The 25,706-nt window shown below is 40.4% G+C and overlaps 1 long non-coding RNA gene across 2 annotated transcripts in view; it reads left to right on the top strand.

Moving 5' to 3' along the window:
* LOC135215297 (uncharacterized) overlaps nucleotides 1–25,706 on the top strand; it is a 167,378-nt gene that overhangs the window by 9,080 nt on the left and 132,592 nt on the right. The window contains exon 1 of one of the 2 annotated variants that reach the window (XR_010314665.1): nucleotides 20,249–20,388. The exons of the other annotated variant lie outside the window; for it this stretch is intronic. This is a non-coding gene — a long non-coding RNA (uncharacterized LOC135215297). Of the gene's footprint in view, nucleotides 1–20,248; nucleotides 20,389–25,706 lie in introns of those variants that run through there. 2 annotated transcript variants of the gene reach the window in all.

The following is a 25,706-nucleotide window of genomic DNA, read 5'->3' on the forward strand; positions in this document are numbered from 1 at the left end:
CACCCAATGTGTCCTCTGTTAGTCCCGTAACAGTGCCAAAGGGTGTTTATTTAGGGTCAAACAAGCAACAACATATAATGACTTCAGTCAATTACAGAAATTACTAATTACCAGATTCGTTTAAGAAAACTCAAGACCCTTTCTCTACATAAAGAATTCATTGCGTTGTGTTACAAAGACATAAAAGGACATACTATATTCTATTGTGCTTTGCCCCCAAATTATTACTTACTAGTTTCATATGAAGTTCTTGCAGAGTTCGGATTACAATAGGCACGGGTAAACCACGATACCACTAATATATATTCAATTTTACCCAGTCACAGAATCCCACGCACAGATATGCATATCCCTAGCGATTTATCCCAGTCAAGGCAAATTAAATAATATATGATATGATACTCATCCAAACTTCGGTTGATTAATCCATCCACTTCATTAAATGCTGGGAAGGAACGACATCGTTAATCGAAGTGAAATTCTATTCACTCTGATTAAGTTCTCCTGTTACTAAACCACTCTGCCAATGTTGAGAAGCGACTGCCTCCGTTCCCTTTGCTCACTTCTGTGTCGAAAATAATACGTTCGCTCTCTCACCCAAACCCACGACTTCGGCCTCGTTCGCTCACGACAAAATTAACAACAAAACGAACGAAGCCACCAAACCAACACGAACCGAACGAAACTATCAAACAACTTACATCGCATTGTTAACCAATTATACAAACTATTCACAAGGCAATTTTCCTGGGTAACAATGCTTATTACAATTAAATATAAAATATTCATTTGTACACAAACCTGCACATTTTCACTTAACGCCATGTAATATAAAGGAACATTTTCCATATACAACATGAACATAGATATTCAATAAAAATTGATTTTCCATGTTATTGTAAGTAACGACATATTCCCCGCCACCAAAAGTCATAATATACTAGTATTTACAACAGTCCCTTTTGAATCAAATCTTTTTTAGTTTCTGCAGCCACCCGAGCAGCCTTCCTGGATGGTCGGATACTCACTTCAGGAATTTTGGCAGGATCAGGAGTCTCAACTTCTTGCCACAACTCTAACGGGTACAATTTCACATTGGGACGCATGATCTGGCCATGGGAGGTTTTGAGGGTAGCTACTCTAACTACATTGTCAGACCCCACATGCACCTGAATCACCTGACCCAACTTCCATTTGTTTCTTGGCCCTTCATCATGTACGAGGATGACATCTCCTATTTTGGGCCAAGAATTATGTTGGACTTCAATTCGATGAGTCTCTCTTAAAGAAATCAAATATTCATGCTCCCACCTTTTCCATAATTGATCACACAATTTGGATATGTAAAGGAATCTCTTTTCTACATTTTCAGTTTTACTATACAATGGATCTTCAGATACCTCCTCCCAATTAATTGTTTCCTTGGGAAGGGATCTTAATTTTCTACCCAAGATCAGGTGATTAGGTGTTAAAATCTTCTCCTGATCAAGGTCCCCTGATGTGTAGCTTAGTGGCCTGTCATTTATGATAGATTCCAATTCCACCAAAATGCAGGATAATTCATCATAACTGAGAAGAGCTCGACCGATTACCTTCTTCATACAGGTCTTCAATAGTCCGATCAATCTCTCCCAGATTGCACCAAACCAAGGTGCTCTTGCTGGTATAAATTTGCACTTACACTCGATGTTCTCTAGATGGTTTTGAAAAAGGGGGCTATCTGCCATCGTTTTCAGATATTCAGATGCTGCTACAAAAGTAGTGGCGTTGTCACTCAACATTAGTGAAGGAAAGCCTTTACGGCTGCTAAACTTCCGGAAGGCCATGAGGAATGAGTCAGCGGACTGGTTTCTGACTACTTCCAGATGTATACCCCTAGTGATCGGGCATGTGAATAGTATGACATACACCTTCTCCGGATTTTGCTTCCCTTCTTTTATCCATAAAGCCCCGGTGTAATCCACCCCCGTAACGCTAAAAGGTTGTTTCCGTTGTACCCGGAATTCCGGCAATGGGGGTATTATATTAGTTCTATATGGTTTTCCTTGAACTTTCTTACAGATCACACAATGATGTAACAAGCTCTTGACTAGTTGTCGCAGCTGTGGAATCCAGAACTCCTGTCTTACACTAGCTACAGTAGCGTTCACCCCCATGTGTGCTTGCATCACATGATGTCATATTATTAACTTACTCAGAACACAACCCTTTGGCAGTAAAGTAGGAAATTTGACTTCTTCAGGCAGTGTCGCGTGTTCCAACTTGCCTCTACATCTCATTACATTATTATCCAAAAACAAATTCAACTGGCGAAGTAATATCAATTTTGGGTTTGTTTCCTCCCTCTTCAGGGCTTTATATTCTTCTGGAAAGTACTCTCTCTGCACGAGAACAATTGTTTTGACCTTTCCTTCTTGTAACTCTTCCAGAGTCAAACCACCAGTTTTTCTGTCATTGGTTGATAGTTTGCAATTCTTTATAAATTGCATTATCCAAGATCTTAAAGACCTTGTCAGCTCTGCTGAATCTTTCCCAATCCAGCAGGCGTGTTGCATCTATGTCCCCTACAACATTGACCACAATGTCCTGTTCACCCTGCATATGTGTACACCCCACACAGTGTGTGATTTTTTAACCAAGGGGGTCTCTCCCACCAAAAGGAGTTTTTTGCTAACACCTTAGTCCTCTTTCCCCGTGTCAACCAATCACTGGGATTTTCAGATGAGGGTACGTAAGACAGGACTGACCCCGGAATCAAAGAGTTAATCTCAATTACTCTGTTTCTCACAAACACAGGCAGAACATTACTGGACACAATCCAGCTAAGGGCGATTTTACTGTCTGACCAGACATATAATTGTTTAAACTCCTTCTCATCAAAGGAGTCAATAATAAATTTGGTCATTCTTGCTCCTAGCAACAATGCCATTAGTTCCAATTTTGGAACTGTCAATTCCTTGATGGGCGCCACTCTACCCTTTGCCATAATTATATTAGAGCTTTCACCATTTGCTCTATAGGCCACACAACCATATGAAGTTTCGCTAGCATCGCAGAATATGTGCAAGGTATCACCGGTTCCCAGGCTAGCACTCCTAGGAAAATATATTTCAAAACACTTCTCCAAGTCCTTGCGTAATTCACTCCATTCCTCTTGTAGCGGGTTGGTGAGTTGTTCGTCCCAATCCAGATGTTGCTTCCACAATTTCTGCAAAAATATCCTTGCTTTCATAGTAACAGAGAGAAGCAATCCCAATGGATCGTATATTTTGGCAACGGTACTGAGAATCTCTCGCTTTGTTTGACTCGATCTATTAATATGAGTTGGATTTATAGTTAAGATGTCTTTAATTATATCCCAATTCAATCCCAATACTTTATGAATTTATTTTTGTTTGGCTTCAATTTAATAAGCAGCAGCAATAGTTTGTATAGACTCGCTATTGCTAACCCACTCCTTCAAATATAAGTGAGCCTGAGCAAAAATTTTGTTGGCATTAAAGTATAAATCCATTAACTCAGATTCACTATTAGCCGTAAATTGCACATTATCTACATACAAACCTCTCTTCAATCTTTCCACTACATCCACTGTATTGGACCGGGGTAACCACGAGACCACAGTGGACAAGTGATGCTTGATGGTTGCATTTAGAAGAAAAGGTGAACATGTAGCTCCAAATAATACTACTCTAAATCTGTATACTATTAATTTACTATCGGGATCTGTTGGATTTTCCAACCATAAAAAACGTGTATAATTGCGATCATCTTCACGCAACTGTACCATTAAAAATGCCTTCTCAATATCACCAATACAAGCAAAGGTGTTAGTTCTAAATTGCAGCAGGACTCTGAGTAGATCAGCCGTTACGTGTGGTCCAGTCCATAGACAATCATTCAGACTTAATCCATTTTTACCTTGTTTTGATGAGCAATCAAACACTATTCTTATTGGAGTAGTGGCACTGTCTTTAAGCACTCCATGATGTGCCAAGTAATGACAATCCACATCAGATTTATTATAGATCACCTTCTCAATGAATCCTCTATCTTCTTGCTCTTGCAAGATTTTCTGATAATGATCCAAGTAATCCACATCCTTCTGAAACTTGATGGTCTGCTGTCGAAGTCTGCTCATGGCTAAACCAAAATTTGTCTTTAATCTGAATCTATTGGTTCTCCACGGCAACGCCACAACATACCGTTTATCAATTTCAGAATAGGTTATAGTGCTCTCAAAGTCCTTTAAGACCCTCTGGTCATGTTCTCACAACTCACTGCAATCTATTCCCAATCTGTCCAAACTCCATAATGCGTCCAGATCAGTCTTGGGATTTTCATTATGAGTAGCTTCAATTTCTTCAGTTTGTACAGCTAGCTTCAAAATTGTCACATGAGTCTCCCTAGTGGGGGGAGCACTACATGTGCCGGTCACCACATAACCGAATATGGTCGGCAGCAATATTAAGTTTCTAACCCTTTTGAACCCTGGATGCAAAATATTGTAAACATTATCAACCCCTATTAATAATTCAATAGTTGATTGATTCTCAACAGGCAAATCAAAATCTTTATCAGCCAAGCTGATCTTAGTTTTACATAACGACTTCAAACTTCTCTTAACGTCGAATTTCTTCACATATTCGGGCAGCTCATCCACCACTATGCAGTCCATTATTATCAACTTATCTTTATGCGGTATGGCAACGCTTATCATCTCGTATTCATGAACAGGTTTACTAGTTAGATAACCTCTCAAGGCTATCTTTTCAACTCCTTTGGACCTATATTGCAGTCTCTCTAGAGCTGATCTTTTAATGAACGTTCTCTCGGCACAAGTATCCAACAGCCCTCTAAGTCGTACCATGCGACCTTTCTTCCCTTTCAGGGGAATTGTTGCTGTTGGTAATATGGATTGCTTACCCGACTTATTTGGTTTTTCCTGTTCATTTACTGATAGCGTTCCCACTTGTACACCACTTTGTTTATTCTTGCTTTGCTTTCTTGTTTGGTCTTTATCACACAAGATGCGATGATGTCTCATCTTACAACCATTATTGCAACTTGGTTTGTCACAGTCCACACTAAAATGCTTCTTAGAAGCACACACAAAACATAACTGTAAAGCTCTTATTCGATTCAACCTTTCATCTCTGGTTGCGTAAGTTTTGCACTGTGTCCACCAATGTTCTTTATCACAAAGAGCACATCTTTTGGATTGCTGATAACTGGACTTATTCACATTTCCCTTGGTTTTTTGTCTAACAGCTTGGGATTGATTTACTGTGAATGTTGATATTGACGACAGCTTTTCAGTTTTATTCACATCAGTTGAAACAAAAGTTCTTAGATTGCGAATTTCCTCTTCTAGGTATTTCTTAAAGGTGTCTAATACCAACCAATCGTCTCCACACCTACGCTTCGCAGTCTCACTTACGCTTTGAGGCAATTTGGTATAGAGCAAAATAGTATAAAGCTCATTTAATTCCATCTTTTCACTTTCAAGCGATCTTATTGAGCATTCAAAGTTAGCTCTGAAAGTTTGCAATGATTCAGAATTGGCAGCAGGAGACTCCATTTCTAGCAATCTTCTCACCAGAACATGCTTAATCTCATCTCTCTTTCCATAAGTAGATAGGAGAAGAGCTACAGCTTGTGGATAATTGGCGGCCTCAAATTTAAATCCAGAGATTAATTTCGAAGCTTCTCCTGTGAGCAAACTTTGTAAATATGAAAACTTCGGAATTGGTTCCAAGTCTTTCCGCTGGTGTACTGACACATGGTATAGTTCCCAGAAGGAATTCCATTCTAATATATCTCCAGAGTAATGCGGAAGATCCAGTTTGGGCAATCTAACACTGGCTGTAGGTAGTGGCGGTGGTTGCGTTAGCGGATTTAGTAACTTCAAATTGTTAGTAATAGAGCTATTGAGTCTGCCGATATGTGTACGGACGTCTCTTGCATATTCAGCTTGATTTATCATTTCATCAGACATTTCTTCTTCTTTAACTGAATCCAAAATTTGTTCATCCAAAACAAGAACTTTGTTCCAATTATCTAAAATAGAATCCCTAAGGGAAATTATAGCATCAGTATCAGTTGAACTGATCACTTCAGTCATCTTCCCAATAAAACATGCGATAACGGATTTATAACCGCCACGTCTACGCGTCAACGACTCCATTGTGACAAGACCAAACTCAGAAAATACAAATACAATATAATATATTCAAATTTTCAATAGTTAATAAATATGCATCCAACTATAATAACTGGGTTCAAAAGTTAAATTAGCAAATTTTCACAAAGGTGACTCATCACCCAATAATTTTCTCCCAAATTAAACAATCAATGAAAAGGAGAAATTTTATTATACGTGCGTAGTGGAATGTGCAGGCCATGTCCCATAAGTAACCCAGCCCTAAATCTGAAGGGGAAGGACGGGGTAACCACGGTCCTACTCACCTTCTACCACCCTTTACTTTTCACATATTTGTTTGACTCAACGCAAATACGTTGAGCCAACGCCCTGTAACTTTTATGATGAAAATGAATCCCATCTCTTGCTAAATCACATTCTGATAATAAAGTAGGGATCACCCTAACTCTTGTATCTCTCTTTAATTTTTTGTTTGAATAGTTTTTTCTTTTTTGATAGTTTTCGGCAGAGGTTGTAGATGGTGTTTTACGTATTTCTATTAACATAACAAAAACCTCTGAATTATTGACTGTATGTAGACTTTCTACCAATCCTAGAGTATTTTTGTGAACACTATTCACCAGGTTAGGGTTATCTCCTGGTACATCTAAGTCATTGCTACCTATGAACAAGATAGTGATACTAGGCCCATAGGTAGTAAGTTCGGTTATCAGGCCAGGTGTCATAAGGTTGGTTGTAACAGCCCCTGGTCTACCAAATGTCTTATATTCTAAGGGTTCCAATAATGCCGATCTACCACTGTGAAAACAATTCTCCATATGGGTGACATGAGAATGTCCCACAATAGCTACTTTATGATTCATTATTAAATTGTTAAACGAGAAATAATATTCTGACAAGAGAAAATCTACATTAATTCAAAGTAAGGGAAAATAACAAAACCAAATTTAAGGCTTAAAGCAAGCAGGACAAGGCCTTACTAATTTAATTAAACTTCATATTCAAAACCGTTTTAATCAAGCCTGAATACCCTCTTACCTACAAATGGCGCGAAAAAAAGTAAATTTAATGTTTCTTGCGGCACCTCTCAAAGAGAAAAAGAGACGGGTTAACCACGTCTGGTTACGTAGGCAGGATACCGCATACTAATTTAAAGAAACGCGCAAAAACAAAAGGAGACACCAAGGTTAGGGAGGGCAGGCATTATCCAGCAAAACATCAACACAACATAGTTAATAGCAAGAAAAACCTGCGTAAATGTCCTATAAAATAACCAACGGTACTAATCGTACATGTGACTAAACCAAAGAAATATTATATGATCGGCGTTGAAAACTAAGAAATCATCGAAAAATCTCACAAATTTCACATAAACCTGGTTAACACGGCAACATATTTCTGCGGACTTATACTAAAGATTCACCAAACTGGCTTACGACATCATATATACCGCGGACAAGTACTACAAACTTTTACCAACTTGGCTCACAACACCAAATATACTGCCGACATATCCTGGTCACAGCACCAAATATTGTTACTCATTAGGGTCAAACAAGCAACAACATATAATGACTTCAGTCAATTACAGAAATTACTAATTACCAGATTCGTTTAAGAGAACTCAAGACCCGTTTAAGAGAACTCAAGACCCTTTCTCTACATAAAGAATTCATTGCGTTGTGTTACAAAGACATAAAAGGACATACTATATTCTATTGTGCTTTGCCCCCAAATTATTACTTACTAGTTTCATATGAAGTTCTTGCAGAGTTCGGATTACAATAGGCACGGGTAAACCACGATACCACTAATATATATTCAATTTTACCCAGTCACGGAATCCCACGCACAGATATGCATATCCCTAGCGATTTATCCCAGTCAAGGCAAATTAAATAATATATGATATGATACTCATCCAAACTTCGGTTGATTAATCCATCCACTTCATTAAATGCTGGGAAGGAACGACATCGTTAATCGAAGTGAAATTCTATTCACTCTGATTAAGTTCTCCTGTTACCAAACCACTCTGCCAATGTTGAGAAGCGACTGCCTCCGTTCCCTTTGCTCACTTCTGTGTCGAAAATAATACGTTCGCTCTCTCACCCAAACCCACGACTTCGGCCTCGTTCGCTCACGACAAAATTAACAACAAAACAAACGAAGCCACCAAACCAACACGAACCGAACAAAACTATCAAACAACTTACATCGCATTGTTAACCAATTATACAAACTATTCACAAGACAATATTCCTGGGTAACAATGCTTATTACAATTAAATATAAAACATTCATTTGTACACAAACCTGCACATTTCCACTTAACGCCATGTAATATAAAGGAACATTTTCCATATACAACATGAACATAGATATTCAATAAAAATTGATTTTCCATGTCGTTATTGTAAGTAACGACAGGGGAGGGGTATTAGTGTTAGACCTAAGACATATAGTCGTCAGGGTGTTACTTTGGGGGAAGTTTCACAGTTAAGATCTGACGATGATGGTGACGTGGATTCGTGTGATATTGGTGTTTCATTGAACAGCGATGATGGTAACGTGGATTCGTGTGATATTGGTGTTTCATTGAACAGCGATCATGATGTTGAGTTCAAGAAATTTTTTTTTTATTTAGTTTTGAGTTTTCTTTCTCAGGCGAGGCCCAAAGAGCAAAAGCAGCCTCCACCTCGTTGTATTACAGAAGGGATTTTACTTGATGGTCCTTCCCAGTCGCAAGAATTTTTACTTTTTCCCTTTGCTCAGAGGTTAGCGAGAGTAAGGGCGGACGTCACCACTAAACTTTCAAAGGTGATCGGGGAAGGGAGGAGGAAGCTCTCTTCTCTTCTTCGACACCGGAGAGGTGTTTTTCAGGGGGCAGATGATACGTCATTCTCTCAACCTCCCAAACCAAATCCTGATTTTGTCCGACTTTCGGGTCAGCCTTTGCTTTCCAAGGCTTCAATCTCAGTCTTGCTCGAATATTTTATTGCCTTGGAGTCTGTTATGAGCTCCTTGCAGGAGGCTCAGTCCTTCAATATGTGAGTCCTCGGATTTATTTTAATGTATGTCAAGGACTCTGGGTTTTTTCCTCCATGCTGCTCTTTTTGAGAAATTTTGCTCATCTATTTCGATAGCTTCTGTACATCAGAACGAGCTTGCCACTTCTATGCAGGCCTTTCTTGTTTCACTAAGGCATAACCTGTATTTAGTGCAGTTACCCTCTTCAGTTTCAGAGATGCAGAGAAATCGTTTGTTGTCTTCTTCTCCTTTTGGTGATTCCCTTTTGATATGTCTGTCCTTTCTGAGGTTTTGAAAGAACATCAAGGCGATGCCTCTTCCGAAACTCACTGGGCCTTATCAAGAGCTTTTTCCTCTGGTTTTCCTCCCATTTCTTCAAGGGGTAAGCGAAAGTTTAGTGCCAGACTTTTACCTTTTGCTCCAGCCCAACAACCTCCTTCTTCCGGTTCTCAGGTTTCTAGTGCCTCGGCTTCCTCCTCTAGCGCTCACCCTTTGAAACGCAGGAGAGGCACAGACCTAAGGGCAGAGGAAGACCTCAATCTCCAGGAGGTCCTTCTTCTTCCTTGTCTGTTCGTAAGAATTTTCGGAAGTAAGAATCATTATCTCACGTGAAGACCACAGTAGGAACTTGTCTCTCTTGCCATTGGTCAGCTTGGCAGGAGAGAGCGGTGGATGCTTGGGTAGTGGAGGTCTTGAAGGTAGGTTACAAGAACCCTTTTGTTTGAGACCTTCACTTTTCAATTGTTCTCTCGAGTTCAGCAATTATTCTCCTTGCTTAATCAGGGGTCAAGCCTGGGAGAAGCTTTTGGCCCTCTTGGAGAAGGATGCCATAGAGTGAGCTCCTCCTTCTCCCAGGTTTTACTCACGGGTGTTTGTGGTTCTAAAGGCCTCGGGTGCCTGGTGCCCCATCATAGATCTTTTGGTCCTGAGCAAGATCATTCAAAAGTCCAAATTCCAGATGGAGACAGTTCAGACTGTTCTGTCATCTGTCAGGAAGGGGGACTGGATGATTTCCATCGATCTTCAGGATGCTTATCTGCAAATCCCCATCCAGCTGAAGAACAGACCTTACCATTGGTTTTTCACGGACTCGGGAGTTTTCCAGTTCAAGACCCTTTGTTTCAGCTTCACCACTGCTCCACAGGTCTTTTCTCGTGTGATGGCTCCTGTTTCGGCTATTCTGCATCATTTAAAAGTAAGGATGCTTCAGTATGTGAATGATTGGCTTGTTCAGGCCGACTCTCTAGAGAAATGTCTCCAGTCGAGGGAGATAGCTCTGTTTCTTTGTTTCGAGTTGGGCATTTGTGTCAACTTCGACAAGTCCAATCTAATCCCTTGCTAAATCATAACTTATTTGGGGATTGTTTTGAATTCCCAGATTTTGAGGGCTTATCCCTCTCAGAAATGGATAGACAAGCTTCTAAGTCTGGCTGAAGAACTTCTGTCCTCTGTAATGCAGCCAGTCTCTCTTTGGAGGACGCTCCTGGGCCATTTGTCATCCCTTATCCAACTGGTTCCCGAAGGTCGTCTCAGAATTAGGTCCCTTCAGTCGATCTTCTGCCAGTCATGGGACTGCCTTGAGTCAGGGACGTCTCCTCTTTCAATTCTGCTAGACCTAATGTTTTGTTCAGATGCCTCGGATCAAGGTTGGGGCATGCATCTTGGCTCCGAAGCTGCTTCGGGCTTTTGGTCAGAGGAAGAGAGGATCATGTCAATAAATTCAAGGGAACTAAGGGCAGTGTACCTAGGCCCTCTTTCATTTTAGGATCAGCTGTAGGAGTCGGTTGTAGCGATCTTCGTCGACAACACCACAGCAGTCTCGTACTTAAGAAACCAAGGAAGTACACATTCTGACCTTCTCACTTAAGAAGCCCGATCAATCCTGTTTTGGGCAGAAGACAGGAAGATTACTTTGGTCACTCAGTTTATCCTGGGCCATCACAACATCTTAGCAGACGCCTTGTTGAGACTAAACGAAGTTTAAGGGTTGGAATGGACACTTTGCCAGGAAATCTTTGACTTCCTCAGAAAGAAGTGGCCTGTCACGGTCAATCTATTTGCCACCCCACTGAATTTTTGGAGCCAGATCTTCTTCACCCCTTACCAGACTCCTCAGAGTGCCAGGACCGATGCTGTATTGCAGGACTGGGAGGGCCTTCAAGCATATGCATTTCCTCCGTTCGCTCTGGTGAGGGCAGTCCTCAACGAAGTGGGGGTGACTAAGCGTCTGGATCTCATCATGATCGCCCCCTTCTGGCCACAGAAGGAGTGGTTTCCTGACCTACTGGGAGCACTGGTGGAGACCCCCCCCCTGGTCTGCCAGAGAGACCAGATCACCTCAAGCAACCTCATTTTCATTGGTTCCATCAAAGGCTCCACATGCTTCATCTTCATGCCTGGAGACTGTCAGGAGATTCTCCAAGCAGGAAGAGTTCTCCTCCAGAGTGGCTTGACAGTTGGCTCTTGCCAGATGGCAATCAACTAGAGTAATGGTTGGTTTTCAGACATTGGTGTAGGTCTCAGGGGCATTCAATTTCTCGACCTTCCTTACCGAAAATAGCAGTTTTTAGTTCATTTACATCATTATAGGGGCCTTTCATCTTCGTGCAATAAGGGTTATAGGTCGATGCTTTCATATGTTTTTAAGGCAAGGCTTCCTGAAATCTCTTCTTATGTCATTAGAGATTTAATTCAATCTTTTTCCCTATCTTGACCCAAGTCCACAGTTGTCTCCTCCAACATGGGACGTTAATAAAGTCCTTCAAGCCTTGAGGTTCCCTCCATTTGAGCCTTTGAATACAGCCAATTTTAGGGACCTCTCTTCTAAGATACTTTTCCTTGTCTCGCTGGCGACAGCCAAGAGGGTGGGTGAACTGCAAGCACTCTCTTTCTTGTTGCCAGATCTGGACAAGACATGATTTTGTCATACCTTCCCGAATTTGTCGCAAAGACTAAATCGTCTGATAATCCCATTCCCAGGTCTTTCGTTCTGAAGTCACCAGCCAACTTTGTCATTTGAGTGAGGAATTAGTTCTTTGCCCTGTTAGGGCGCTTCCGTGATTTTTACGTCACATGAAGAACATTCAGGGTCGTCCCTGTCATCTGTTTATTTCACCCCTAAATGTCAAGAGACCTATGTCAAAGAATGGTGTATCCTTTTTCCTCAGAGATCTTATTGTTAAAACTAGCGGTTTGGTTGCCCGTGAGGGCCAGGCGCCGAGAGCACACAGGATTAGAGCAGTTGCTACATCGGTAGCTTTTATGAAGGATGTCTCTGTCGCCAAGGTGCTTGAGGTGGCAACTTGGCATTCTAATTCTGTTGCTGCATCTTTTTACTTGAGGGATGTATCTCTAGCTCTAGGCGACCTTCCTTCTTTGGGCCCATTGGTGACGGGAGGACAGGTTGTCAGACAGGAGAATTGGGTAATCTTCCTGATTTACGTTTGGTTGCTACCCGTATCTTTTTTTTGTTGTATTTGTATTCTTTGTTTTTTGCATTATAACTTTTTGGGGCAGTCTTTATTTAGTTATAATGGGAATTAGGCAGTTTGGTATTTGTAGGTGTTAAGGATGACATAAGGACTGGCCGTTTTGACAACTCATGCTGCTTCCATTGATAGTCTGACGTTGGACCAGCCACTGGGTTGTCAGCTATGGCGACTACGCTTCTCCCAAAGTCGATGCTGACTTAGGATTAGCCACTGGTTCGCCTGTCCTGACGACTCACACTTTCTGTACAGCAAATTAGTTGATGGGTCGTCTGCTGTCATCTGGTGATTCGTTTGCCATCTACTTTTTGTCTCACCTGTTTTCTCGGAGTCAGACACTCATGCAAGATCAGGCGACACTTAGTAGCTCTGAGTTTCTTTTTGACGAAATCGGTTGTGTTGTTACACCCTCCGATGATCACTTAACATGAGACCAGTTTTGACTGTCAGGTACTCATCCTCCTGGACTGAGTCGCCTTTCGCTCCACGCTCCTTTCTCTTGGCACCAGAAAGCTCAAGTCAGGAGTAGCTCATGAGACTATATTGCTGCTGGCAATGTTGGGTTGCGTTGATACATCCCCACTGTTTGCTTAGCTTTGAATCGTCCAGGCAGTCCAGGCACTCATTCTTTGGGAAAGAGTCGCCAATAACCTGCTCCTCTCTCTCGGCGCCAGACATTTGTGAGAGAGGAGGTGTTGCTGGTGGTTTTGTGCTTGAAGTCATCAGGGTGCAGCCTTGCTGTCCTTGATGTCGTCTGACTTGTTACCTGGTTGGTCACCTAACTTGTGTACAGACGGACTAGAAAATTAGAATCCAGTGATTATCCTGGTTTTTGGAAAGATATCCAGTCCTTAAATGCCAAAACTAAAAAGCTGACACAGAGAGTAGGGGAAGCAGTTGGTGACGAGGCTATCGCAAGTATGTGGGGCAACCACTTCAACAATATCCTGAATTGCATAAACAATCAAGATTCATGAAGGAATGTAGATAAACTCCTTACTGATAACATTCAATTTCATTTTGCAGATCATATTTACGTCAGGTAGCATCAGCGATCCCATAAACAGCCTACCTAATAGTAAATTGTCTGGCTTTGATGGTCTTCCCGCAGAGGCTTTCAAATTCTGCCATCTGCTAATTTACATTTTGCTAGCTGCCCTATTCAATGCGTGCATAATTTCACCAGTTTCTTCCAGATTCACTACTCTTAGTTCACTTGATACCATTTATCAAAAACAAACTAAAGGATGTAGCTGACCCTGGCAATTACCGGCCGATTGCAATCACAACGGTTGCATCAAAGATACTTGAGTTGGTTCTTCTAATGAGACTTCTTCCCTTTTACACACCACTGGCAACCAGTTCAGATTTAAAGCAAACCACGCAAACGACACTTGCATCTACATACTGAAAGAATTGCTGAACTATTACCTATCATCAGCCTCTCCTGTTTTCCTTTGATTTGTTGATGTGAGAAAAGCATTAGACAGAGTAAACTACCTGAAGCTCTTCCTGAAGTAATTGGCATTTTATATTGCTGGTTCTCCACACAGCAATCCTGTGTCAAATGGGTTAACATATTATTGTACACCTTCGGCTCCCTAAACAGGCTTTGGCAAGGGGGCATTCTCTCCCCATAACTGTTTGATACGTACACAGATGCCTTGAATGTTAAACTGAACTCACTCCCAATTGGATGCACTGTCAATGAAACAACTATAAACAACCTCTGTTATGCCGACGATATGGTTCTGATTTACCCATCAGTGCAAGGTCTCTAACGACTCGTCGACACTTGCCGCCAATATGCAGAGGAATTTTATATCCTATACAACGAAACCAAGGCCCAGTGCATGTCGCTGCTCCTAAGATTGCTTGAGCATATTGCAGAATCACAAATTTTCCTTGGAAATCATCTGCTGGAATTTGTGCACAAATTTCCGTATCTGGGTCACATCATGGTCGACCTAAAAGATACGACAGATATTGAACAGAGGCGTCGTAAACTATGTGCAAATGGCAACATGATTGCAAGGAGGTTGAACTTCTTTCACCGAGAAGTGCAACTGCTGCTCTTCTGCTCGTATTGCTACAGTATTTATGAGTGTTCCCTCTGGACAAACTATACCCGAGAGACCATGAGACGCATCACTGTTGTGCACAATGACATTTTGAGACGCCTCACAAACACTCGTCGCTTCCACTCCGCCACACAGATGTTCATAGAAAACCGCCTGTACAGCTTAAAAATCATTGCAAGGCAAACAATGTCCAGTCTGATAACCCGAGTGAGAAACCGCAGCAATTCGCTCATACAAAGCATCCTAAGTAGTGAAGCAAGAAGATCTAAATTGTGGGAAAGATGGGAAAATGAGGCCTTTGTTCCCTAAAGGACTTAACCTCTGTATTGCCAAGGTGTCATCTGCTGAATCTGTCGTTATTATTATATTTATTGCTGATATTTTACTTTTTCATTATTACTGTGAATACTATCAAGTTAAAGTTTTTCTTCATTCAATTTTCGTATTTAGCCCTCTGGACCTGACTACTGTAAACACCTAAGGTCTCTAGCTGAAATTTAAGTTATATAATCTGTGCACTAACTATTATAACTCTCATTGCATTTTTTCTCTCTCCAATATTATTACTGTTATTACCACTATTATGATTATTATCTTTTATACTACCTCAGCTATTGTGTGGATAGTGCAGTTTATTAATTTTTTTTTATCATGTCTCATTTATCTAGATTGTGTATGTTACTGTCTGTATTTTGTGTATTCCTTGTATATGGCCCTGAACTGAAGTAAAGAATATTATTATTATTATTATTATTATTTTTTTTTTTTTTTTGTTGGCCTTATCACAGTCCTCCAATTGACTGGGTGGTATTTATAGTGTGGGGTTCCGGGTTGCATCCTGCCTCCTTAGGAGTCCATCACTTTTCTTACTATGTGCGCCGTTTCTAGGATCACACTCTTCTGCATGAGTCCTGGAGCTACTTCAGCCTCTAGTTTTTCTAGAGTCCTTTTCAGGGATCTTGGGATCGTGCCTAGTGTTCCTATGATTATGGGTACAATTTCCACTGGCATATCCCATATCCTTCTTATTTCTATTTTCAGATCTTGATACTTATCCATTTTTTCCCTTTCTTTCTCTTCAACTCTGGTGTCCCATGGTGTTGCGACATCAATGAGTGATACTTTCTTCTTGATTTTGTCAATCAACATCACGTCTGGTCTATTTGCACGTATCACCCTATCTGTTCTGATACCATAGTCCCAGAGGATCTTTGCCTGATCGTTTTCTATCACTCCTTCAGGTTGGTGCTCGTACCACTTATTACTGCAGGGTAGCTGATGTTTCTTGTACAGGCTCCAGTGGAGGGCTTTTGCCACTGAATCATGCCTCTTTTTGTACTGGTTCTGTGCAAGGGCCGGACATTCGCTTGCTATGTGGTTTATGGTTTCATTTTTTGTATTGCACTTCCTACATATGGGATAGATGTTATTTCCGTCTATCGTTCTTTGAACATATCTGGTTCTTAGGGCCTGATCTTGTGCCGCTGTTATCATTCCTTCAGTTTCCTTCTTTAGCTCTCCCCTCTGTAGCCATTGCCACGTGTCATCGCTGGCTAGTTTTAGTCTGTCTCATGTATTGTCCGTGCATTGGTTATGTATAGTCTGTCCGTATTTGCTCTTGGGTGTAGTGCTTTGTGTATTGTCATATGTTTCCTGGTTTTCTGATCTATGCTGCAGAGTTCTGCCTTCGTCCATTCCACTATTCCTGCGCTGTATCCGATTACTGGCACTGCCCATGTGTTTATGGCTTTTATCATATTTCCAGCGTTGAGTTTTGACTTGAATAACGCCTTGAGTCTCTGCATATATTCTTTCCTGATTGTGTCCTTCATCTCTTGGTGTTTTATATCCCCTCCTTCCATCATTCCCAGGTATTTGTATCCAGTCTCATCTATGTGTTTGATGTTGCTCCCATCTGGTAGCTGTATCCCTTCAGTTCTTGTTACTTTGCCCTTTTGTATGTTAACTAAGGCGCATTTTTCTATTCCAAACTCCATCCTGATGTCCCCAGATACAATCCTTACAGTCTGGATTAGGGTATCTATTTCCTTGATGCTCTTACCATACAGCTTGATGTCGTCCATGAACATCAGATGGTTAATTCTGTTGCCTCTTTTCTTGAGTTGGTACCCGGCATCCATCTTCTGTAGTTCTTTTGTCATGGGAATCATGGCTACTATGAAGAGTAGTGGGGACAGTGAGTCGCCCTGGAAGATCCCTCTCCTGATATTAACCTCTGCTAGTCTTATTCCAGAGCTTGTAAGTATTGTATTCCAGTTGCGCATTGTATTTTTGAGGAAGCTGATGGTGTTTTCCTCTGCCCCATATATTTTCAGGCATTCTATTAGCCATGTGTGTGGTATCATGTCGAAGGCTTTCTTATAGTCTATCCATGCCATGCTTAGGTTGGTTTTCCTTCTCCTACTGTTCTTCATTACCATTTTGTCTATCAGGAGCTGGTCTTTTGTGCCCCTACACTTCCTTCTGCAGCCTTTCTGTTGGTGGGGGATGGTGTTTGTCTCCTCTAGGTAGTTGTATAGCCTTTCACTGATGATACCTGTTAGTAACTTCCACATTATTGGTAGGCAGGTGATAGGCCTGTTGTTACTGGCTATATTTCCCTTACTCTTGTCTTTTTGTACTAAGGATGTCCTTCCTGTGGTCATCCATTTGGGTGCATGGTAATTTTTATAATTATTATTATTATTATTATTATTATTATTATTATTATTATGCATTTACTCCTTGTCCTTTACTACAGCACTTTGGCTCTATTATGGTGGGAGACTTAGAGAGTTCTTAGTATCTTAGACTGCGTTGAGTTATTAACTCAGCATAGGATTTATATTTCTTTGTTGTTTGATGTCCTTTTATTAATTTTTCTTTTTCTTCCTTTTCCATTAATCGGATTAGGTTGGTTCCTCCTAGTCTGTCCAGAAGGGAAATTTTATTCAAATTCCCTTCTCCTTTTCAATGTGGTTAATTGGGCTAGATAGATTATATTAAGGTAATGTTTATTAATATGGAATTTTCATAATAAGATTAATATTAATAATACTTACCTGTATAATTTATCTAGTCCCACCCATCTTACCCCACAATCTGCCTATCATAACTGATTTTCAAGGGAAGGTTTGTAACTGTCAATGGCAGTGTTGCCAACTGGGGGACAAAATAGGAGGTAACAGGGTTGCCAATGTGGTAAATTTTGGTGCGTTTTTAGGGGATATACGGGTAGATAAATTATACAGGTAAGTATTATTAATATTAATTTTATTATAATCATTCCATTTCAAGACAAAAAAAAATGAATACATAGTACATTAAATACTTTACACCAATTAAAATACCAAATCATATTAGATTATGTATAGTAAATTTTGTTTAACCCTACCTTAAAAATTGAAATTGAAGCAAAGTGAGGTCCCAGTTTTGGTTGTGTTGACTCAAAGATTTGTTGTCGGGTCAGGATGGTTGAATTGCATTGATATGTAATGGAGTAAACTGTTATGTTTCAAAATCATGGGATGTGGAGGTGATACTCTGAGGTAGCTGCTCTTCTTTTAGCCATAAATTGTAGAATTTTAGTGCATATGCTCACACATTGAAGCACAGAAGTATGGTGCAGTCCCTTTATAAAAAAAAACTCATAAGGAACTGCTGTAATACATTTGATTAACAATGATTCCTCTTTGGTAGTACTATACATATGAGTGCAATTATGCTTTTAACCACAGATTTTGCAATTAGATGAAGAAGCATAGCCCAGTCACTTTGAAAAAAATTCATGCAAGCAGCTGTTTTTGTACTTTGTACATTGTACTCAAAGCTTTTAATATATACAGGCAAAATAACACTATGCTATACTTGCCAAAGCAAAATCATGAAAGTACAAAATATTTATATTTTTCCCAGACTCAGACTTATTCAGTAATGAAATCTGATTAGTTGAGGTGCCAGTTAACAAATGGAAGTTGAAAATGCATAAATCACAATGCGTGTGTCATGGGATAGAGCAGAGTGAAAAACTATAGTCCATTCACTTAATAGTTTCTTGTGCCTACAAGACATTTGTTTGGCGGCCTCTGAATGGCTGGTACTGGGAGGTAGGCCGCTCGCTCAGTCTCATTATTTTCGTCTGCAGATTACAAAACTAGCAATATGTTTATATTTCTTCAATAATCTCACACTTTGCTCAAGATAGGTAAGTTTTGGTCATGCCAAAGGATTCAGTATTAATTGTACAACTATGTCATTTTTCCTGAAACCAATACGATAAAACACAAAGGAATTACAACGAGTAAAAGTGAAGAGGAAACATTTCATTCTTTATACCTGTTTTTATTTATCATTGAATTTTTAATATTCATGTCATCCCGATAAAATAAAACTTGTGTTTTCATACAATACAATCACCCTGAATACGCTGGTGCCTTCAGATTTTAGATGAGTGTAATATGTGAAGAGAAAATTAAGAATATGTCTTATTATGTTGCATCCGTACTTGGAAGTCAATCTTCCTCAATTCTTTGTTGTTTATTACTTCACTGAGATTATTATTTCATATCACTCAATTAAGTCTGATATCTCTTTCGTTTGAAAATATATTCATATAATATATATTCATATAATAAAATTAAAAACAAATATTCTGAAACAACCTGATTAAAGCTTATAGGCTGAGTTGAAGAGTGCGAAGTCTGTTCACAGAGTTCAATGTCTTTGCTGGACTGAATTTCTCGCTTCCCGCCTAGATCTCGGCTAATGTTATCAGATGCATTAATCTGATTATTATTATTTTCCTTATCAGATATGCCCAGACATACTGTATGATATTGGATTGAAAATGTTCGGCAGTCATAATGGGAATTATGTGTATTTAATTAAAGAAAATGTAATGATGTAACATGGTAAATATTGTCTAAACTGCAACCTCTTATATCGCTAATTGGCAACTCAAATTTCTTGCTGAGATGACCAACACAACGATGCCTTGCAGATCATATTTTCTCGGCAATACCGTCAACTTGAATCATTTATGGATGCAACATAAAAGACATATTCTTCATTTTCTTTTCACATACTACATGCATCCAAAATCTGAAAGCACCAACGTATTCAGGGTGGTTTTATTGTATGAAAATACAAGTTTTATTTCATCTTGCTCGTGTTAATGATGGAAAATCCGATGATAAGTAAAAACAGGTATAAAGAATCAAATACTTTTCTCTCCACTTTTGCTCGTTGTAATTCCTTTGTGTTTTATCTTATTGATTTCAGAAAAAGATGACTTAATTGTACAATTGATTTCAGAAAAAGATGACTTAATTGTACAATTAATACCGAATCATTTGGCATGACCAAAACTTTCCTAGCTTGAGGAAAGCATGAGATTATTGAAGAAATATACCGTAAACATATTGCTAGTTTTCTAAGCCGCAGACGAAAATAATGAGACTGAGCAAGCGGCCTACCTCCCAGTACCAGCCAATCAGAGGCCGCCAAACAAACGTCTCGTAGGCACAAGAATCTACCTTAAGTGAATGAACTTAATTACCTATATTGTTATTGACAGCATTGTGCTATAGAACTTTGGACGATATTTCAGAAGGGTCATTTGTTTAAGGTGAGCGTGAAACATGAATGATGAAAGCTTTCTTAGTTGAGAATTTTGGATTGACAGGAGTAGAAATTGTAGAATTTGATGGGTTTCCAACTTTTACAGTGCATTCGATGCATCATATTCCATAATTTTGTCTTTTAGATTCTATGTAAAGCTAAAAGACTTTAAATTTCTGTAATGTCCATCTTATTTGTTGTCCTTTGTTTTTTCTCTTCATTTTTATCCACAAATGATTTTAAAATAATTTATTATGTAGTCTTGTATGGGCCAAGATTTTAGCCTACATGTGCCTCGCAGGACCCAAAAGACAGAAAGTGTTATAGGCACTCTAAGACAACAAGTAAAGACTAGTTACCTTTTCTTTAGATATATCTTTAACTCCTGTTCCAGCTTCATTTAATCCCGGAACTACCAATTTAATTCCTATATCCTCTTAACTCTTCCAGAATAGGAAGTAAAGAACTTCAGGTTAACAGATATTTTATGGTCTTCCTTGTCCATAAAAGCCAACAGCTAGCACAAAGTGACCTTCCAAAATTTCATCTTTAGGATTGGCACACAAATGGTTGAATGTATATTCTTTGGGGTTGGGAGCAGTGGCAGGCCAAGTTTTACCTCCTGGCAAAACTGTGCTATATGGAATTGGTCATCTTCAACTTCAGAGAAACCTTAAATTGTCATACTCATTCAATATATCTTCCACACATAAACTTGGAGGATTATTTGCAGCTGTCTTTAGTATTTGTTGGATATTTTTCACTGCTTATCTGGTAATCACCAACAGTTAGATAGCCCCTTAATTTTATGTCCTTGAGACTCATCCTCACCACAAATTACCCGCTTTCTTTCAGTCTTGGTTCATGATCTATTCTGTCATCGTGGGCTCTCCTGTATCAAGCGTTCGTTAATCAAGTTATCAGTCTAAGACAGACTTTCCTTATATTAAATGTTTGCAGGTCTGGTGGCATTCAGAGGCCATGAACTAATGCTACATAAGTAATGGGTAACTTACCAAGTACAGGCAGTCCCGGGTCATTGGCAGGGGTTCCATTCCGATGGCTTGACGATAAGCGAAAATTTCGGCGCCAATAACTGGTTAATGGCGCCTCTGTTAGATATGTATTGGCGCCAATAACTGGAAATAAGCACATTTTGGCTAGACAAGTGGCATACAACTGTATCGCTGATAACCAACACCACGATAGCTGGGGACTGCCTGTATTAATTCATACATAGCTATATTTTTCTACTCGCCTGGCAGCTTAAATTTAAAAATCACGGTAGTGCATTTGTTGTTTTTGTGTAGGTGACTACTCCTGCCCCACTACTGTAGAACACGAGAAACAACAAAGCAAAAGGCTTCACTTCTTCTCTGCTGGCCTTTGACATAACATGAAATGTTTGCAGCAGCTTTTGTTGAGTTTTTTCATCATTGTTTTGGTCTGTCCTTCCAGGGTTCATTGAAGTATTCACTTATCTGTGTAGCCTACAAGCCTAGTTTAGATAGTACCTAATTTGATATGTGCATGTCGGACTCAAGTTCCCCCAGCATTAGGTATTGTCGGGAGAATTGTAGGACTAGGTTAACTAAAGCTACTTATGATTCTCATACAATTTACTTAAATTGTAGGGGACTTGTGATGAATGTAAAGATTGGGTCGGCAAGCAGTAAAAGTTATTAAAATCTCATTTAGATAAACTGGATAGAAAAAGAAAGAGGAAGGCAACCTCTAGAGCTGAAATTAGGGCTCATAGCATAGAACCTACACCTAGATCTAGTGTAGTGTATGATCTTGCCATTCCTTCTTCCCCTGTTCCAGTCTTGTCACTTATCCTCAGTTCCCCTAACATTGTACTGTCTATGTACATATGTAATGAATAATACATGATAAAAGTAATGTGGGAACATTCCTTAGAAGCAATGCATATAACATAATCAGGTCAGGGGTTAACCAGGAAAGTCTGCCAAAAACCACAGCCCAGGATGTGTGTGCAGATTAGCTAAGCATAAATAGAAAACGTGAACGTCCACCTACTTTCATGAGAGCCAAAGTAGATTCCCATGAAAGTAGGTTCGTGTTTTCTATTTATGCTTAGCTAATCTTCACACATCCTGGGCTGTGGCTTTTGGCAGACGGATTAGGAACCGAGTTCCCTGAAGACCGATATGCTTGTTTCTGATTCTGCACTGTGTTGCCTTGCGTTTGTTTCTTTTTGTAGTTATGTGGATAGTTCTTATTATCATTTGCAATGTGCTGTGTATTTTTAGCGTTACTCTGCGAATGGTTGTGCTCATAACAACGGGTGTATGCATGACTCATGCTATTATGAATGGAGCAAAAAAGGGATTTTGACGTAAGGAAAAATCTATTTCTGGGCGATTGGTTCGTGTCGCCCAGCGAAATCCCACCCTACCCATCCCTGCGCTCAAGATTGCCTGCTAACTTCAGGATGGCCACCAGAGGCGCAGCAGTCCATAGCGTGGGTTGGAGTAGTAGTAGTTGCTGCCCCGTTCTGTGGGTCGGCTCCCCTCTTGTGGGGGTTTTGTCGTGGGAGATTTCTATTGGCAAGAGGTTCGTGGTAGTGGTCTCACTCGCCCTAGTGTTCATACCGACGCCCTCTTGGAGGGTGAGCGAGTCAGTTATACTGACCTTTTTCTTTATTTTGATTATTCTCTGGTATTTGTTAGTTCATTTACCTTAGAAATAATGGATTAAAGGATATTTCGCTGGGCGACACGAACCAATCGCCCAGAAATAGATTTTTCCTTACGTCAAAATCCCTTTTCTGGGCTCAGTTCGTGTCGCTGCGCGAAATCGTACCAGAGAATTAGCACAAGATTGAAAATAAAGAAGGTCTCAATAAAACTTAAAATAAAATAAATTATTATAATTGCAAGAAAATATATACACATACATAATTGTTTATACAATTTGGAAAGAAACAATACTTAAGATTAGCTTAAAGTTAACATATATGTACAGGGCTTACATGGAAAATATATGTTGAACTTAACACATGTTTATAATTTTCATAGACAACAATAATTAAAGCAATTATAATAAATAGTATGACTCTGAACAAACTTAAAATAAAATATGGTAAGTAAATTTATAGATCTTAATAGACAAATCCATAACCATTGTAAATGGAGATGTGTCACCCTAGCATAAAAATAAGGGGACCACATCATAGAGATCAATATATACAATCAATTGTGGGTGACCCTAGCAAAAAAAAAAAAAAAAAAAATAAGGGACACCCACTATACCATCACAAGAGCAGCTAAGACTCAAGGTAGACGTAGATGAACATGGTAGGTATAGACAAACTGTTGGCTGAGATAGGTAGAAAGATCTGGATCTTCAACTTAAGATTAAGCAGAGTCGGGGGAAACTATGTTACCCGCCGCAACTGCTGAAAATTTCAGAGATTCCAAGGACTTTAAGTAGTGACGCTTAAATACTGTCGGCGATTTCCATCCAGTATACTTTTTCAAATCATCAAAATTCATGTGTTGGAAATAGTTAACCCTCTTACGCCGATTGGACGTATTAAACGTCGAGTCAAAATGTCTCCCGTATGCCGATTGGACGTACCATACGTCGACTCAAAAAAGTTTTTTTTAAAATTCGCGGAAAAATACTTATAGGCCTACCAGCCGAAAACTTTTGAATCACGCGCCTTGGGGGATGCTGGGAGTTCACGGATCGAGGTGTTATTTTGTTTCAAAGCGTGACCCAAGTGCGCATGCGCGGAATCCTTCCTTCTCGCTCCAGCCAGCATCATCGTAGCATCATCCGTCAGCGATCTTTTGCCGCAATCGTGTTTGACTGAGCTTGTGCGAGACTTTGAACATTTGTGTTGGTACAGAACGTTCATAGAGATGTCTGACCGTCGTATGACACGCGAAAGGCGCGTTTTACCCGTCGGAAGGGATCGTGTTAGAAGAGTTTTGGACTTGGATGCTGGCGAAGGACCCAGCACCCAACCTGACCTCGCTCCTCAACGCCGTTCTGTGCGACCACGTGTCGATGAAAGTGCTTCGAATGTGTCTCATTTGCCATTAGTAACCCCAAGGAAGCATCGTGCCGTCCTTAGGGGCATTCGTAGGAATTTGTTTGGGAGGGCTCAAACCAAGGGACATTGACGATTATTTATCGGAGCTCGATCGAGAGCATTTGGCAAGTCCTCATTTTGATGGCGGGTTGGGTCATCCAGTGACGAGGACATTACTCCCGATCATAGTGATGACGAGGATTATTTGCCCCCAATGTCCGTTTGAGGGGGGGTCACATCCCGAAAGTGAACTAGAATTTAGTAGTTTTAGGGCTTATGAGGGGGAATCTGAGGAGGGTGGGGGGAGGACGATGATTTAGGATCAAGTTTTGTTGGCGATGATGATGGGGATACAGAAAGCGAAGGCTTGAGGGAGGGAGATGGGCCAGTGAGGGGGGTTCGTGTGGGAAATCGTGCCCGCCCGCTCGTGCCCGCGCGCTGCGAGCGCAGGGGCACATAGAAGGTCGTATAGTCGTGCTAGCCTAGGGTCGTCCGAGAGCGACGATGGGTGGACAGAGGACCCCACACCACCTACCATGCATCCATTTACGGCAAATCCTGGGCTCACCGTACCCTGTTCCCCTGACTGCTCTGGGTTTTGTTCAGCTTTTCCTTACAACGGGAATTGCTGGAGTACCTAGATAGCAGAGACGGCTGACTATGCCAGGTATTGCCATGATGAACTACGCACGACATTATCATATCACTGGCGAGGCTGCAACCTCCCTGACATGGCGCATTTTTTGGGGCTCCACGTTTTTTTTGGATTGATTCCTGCTGCCGACGTCAGGATGTATTGGAGGCGTAATTTTTTTTTTAAGTACGCCCAATGTGCCCGGCATTATGCCCCGTGATACTTTCCTGGCGTTGGACAGATATTTCAACGCCTTCAACCGAAGGGCCATACCCCGGAATAACTCTGATCGCCTCATTTTAGTGCGCCAGTGTTTGGAATATATTCGTGAACGCTGTAAAACTCTTGTGATTCCTGAAAGAACCTTCTTTAGATGAGGGATGATGCCTTACAAAGGACGTCTAAGCATCAAAGTGTATAACCCCAAGAAGCCGAAGAAATATGGCGTGACTTTTTTTATTTTTTTTTATTACCGAGGCCAACACTGGCTACGTCGTGGACTTTTCGGTGTATTCCGGGGTCTTCTCCACGATGCGTGAAACTGTTTTCGGGCTTGTGGATCGTTTCCGTAACCAGGGATACCACCTGTTTATGGATAATTATTATAACTCGGTATCCCTGGCCCAGG

Source organism: Macrobrachium nipponense, chromosome 5, assembly GCF_015104395.2.
Source record: "Macrobrachium nipponense isolate FS-2020 chromosome 5, ASM1510439v2, whole genome shotgun sequence".
NCBI lineage: Eukaryota > Metazoa > Arthropoda > Malacostraca > Decapoda > Palaemonidae > Macrobrachium > Macrobrachium nipponense.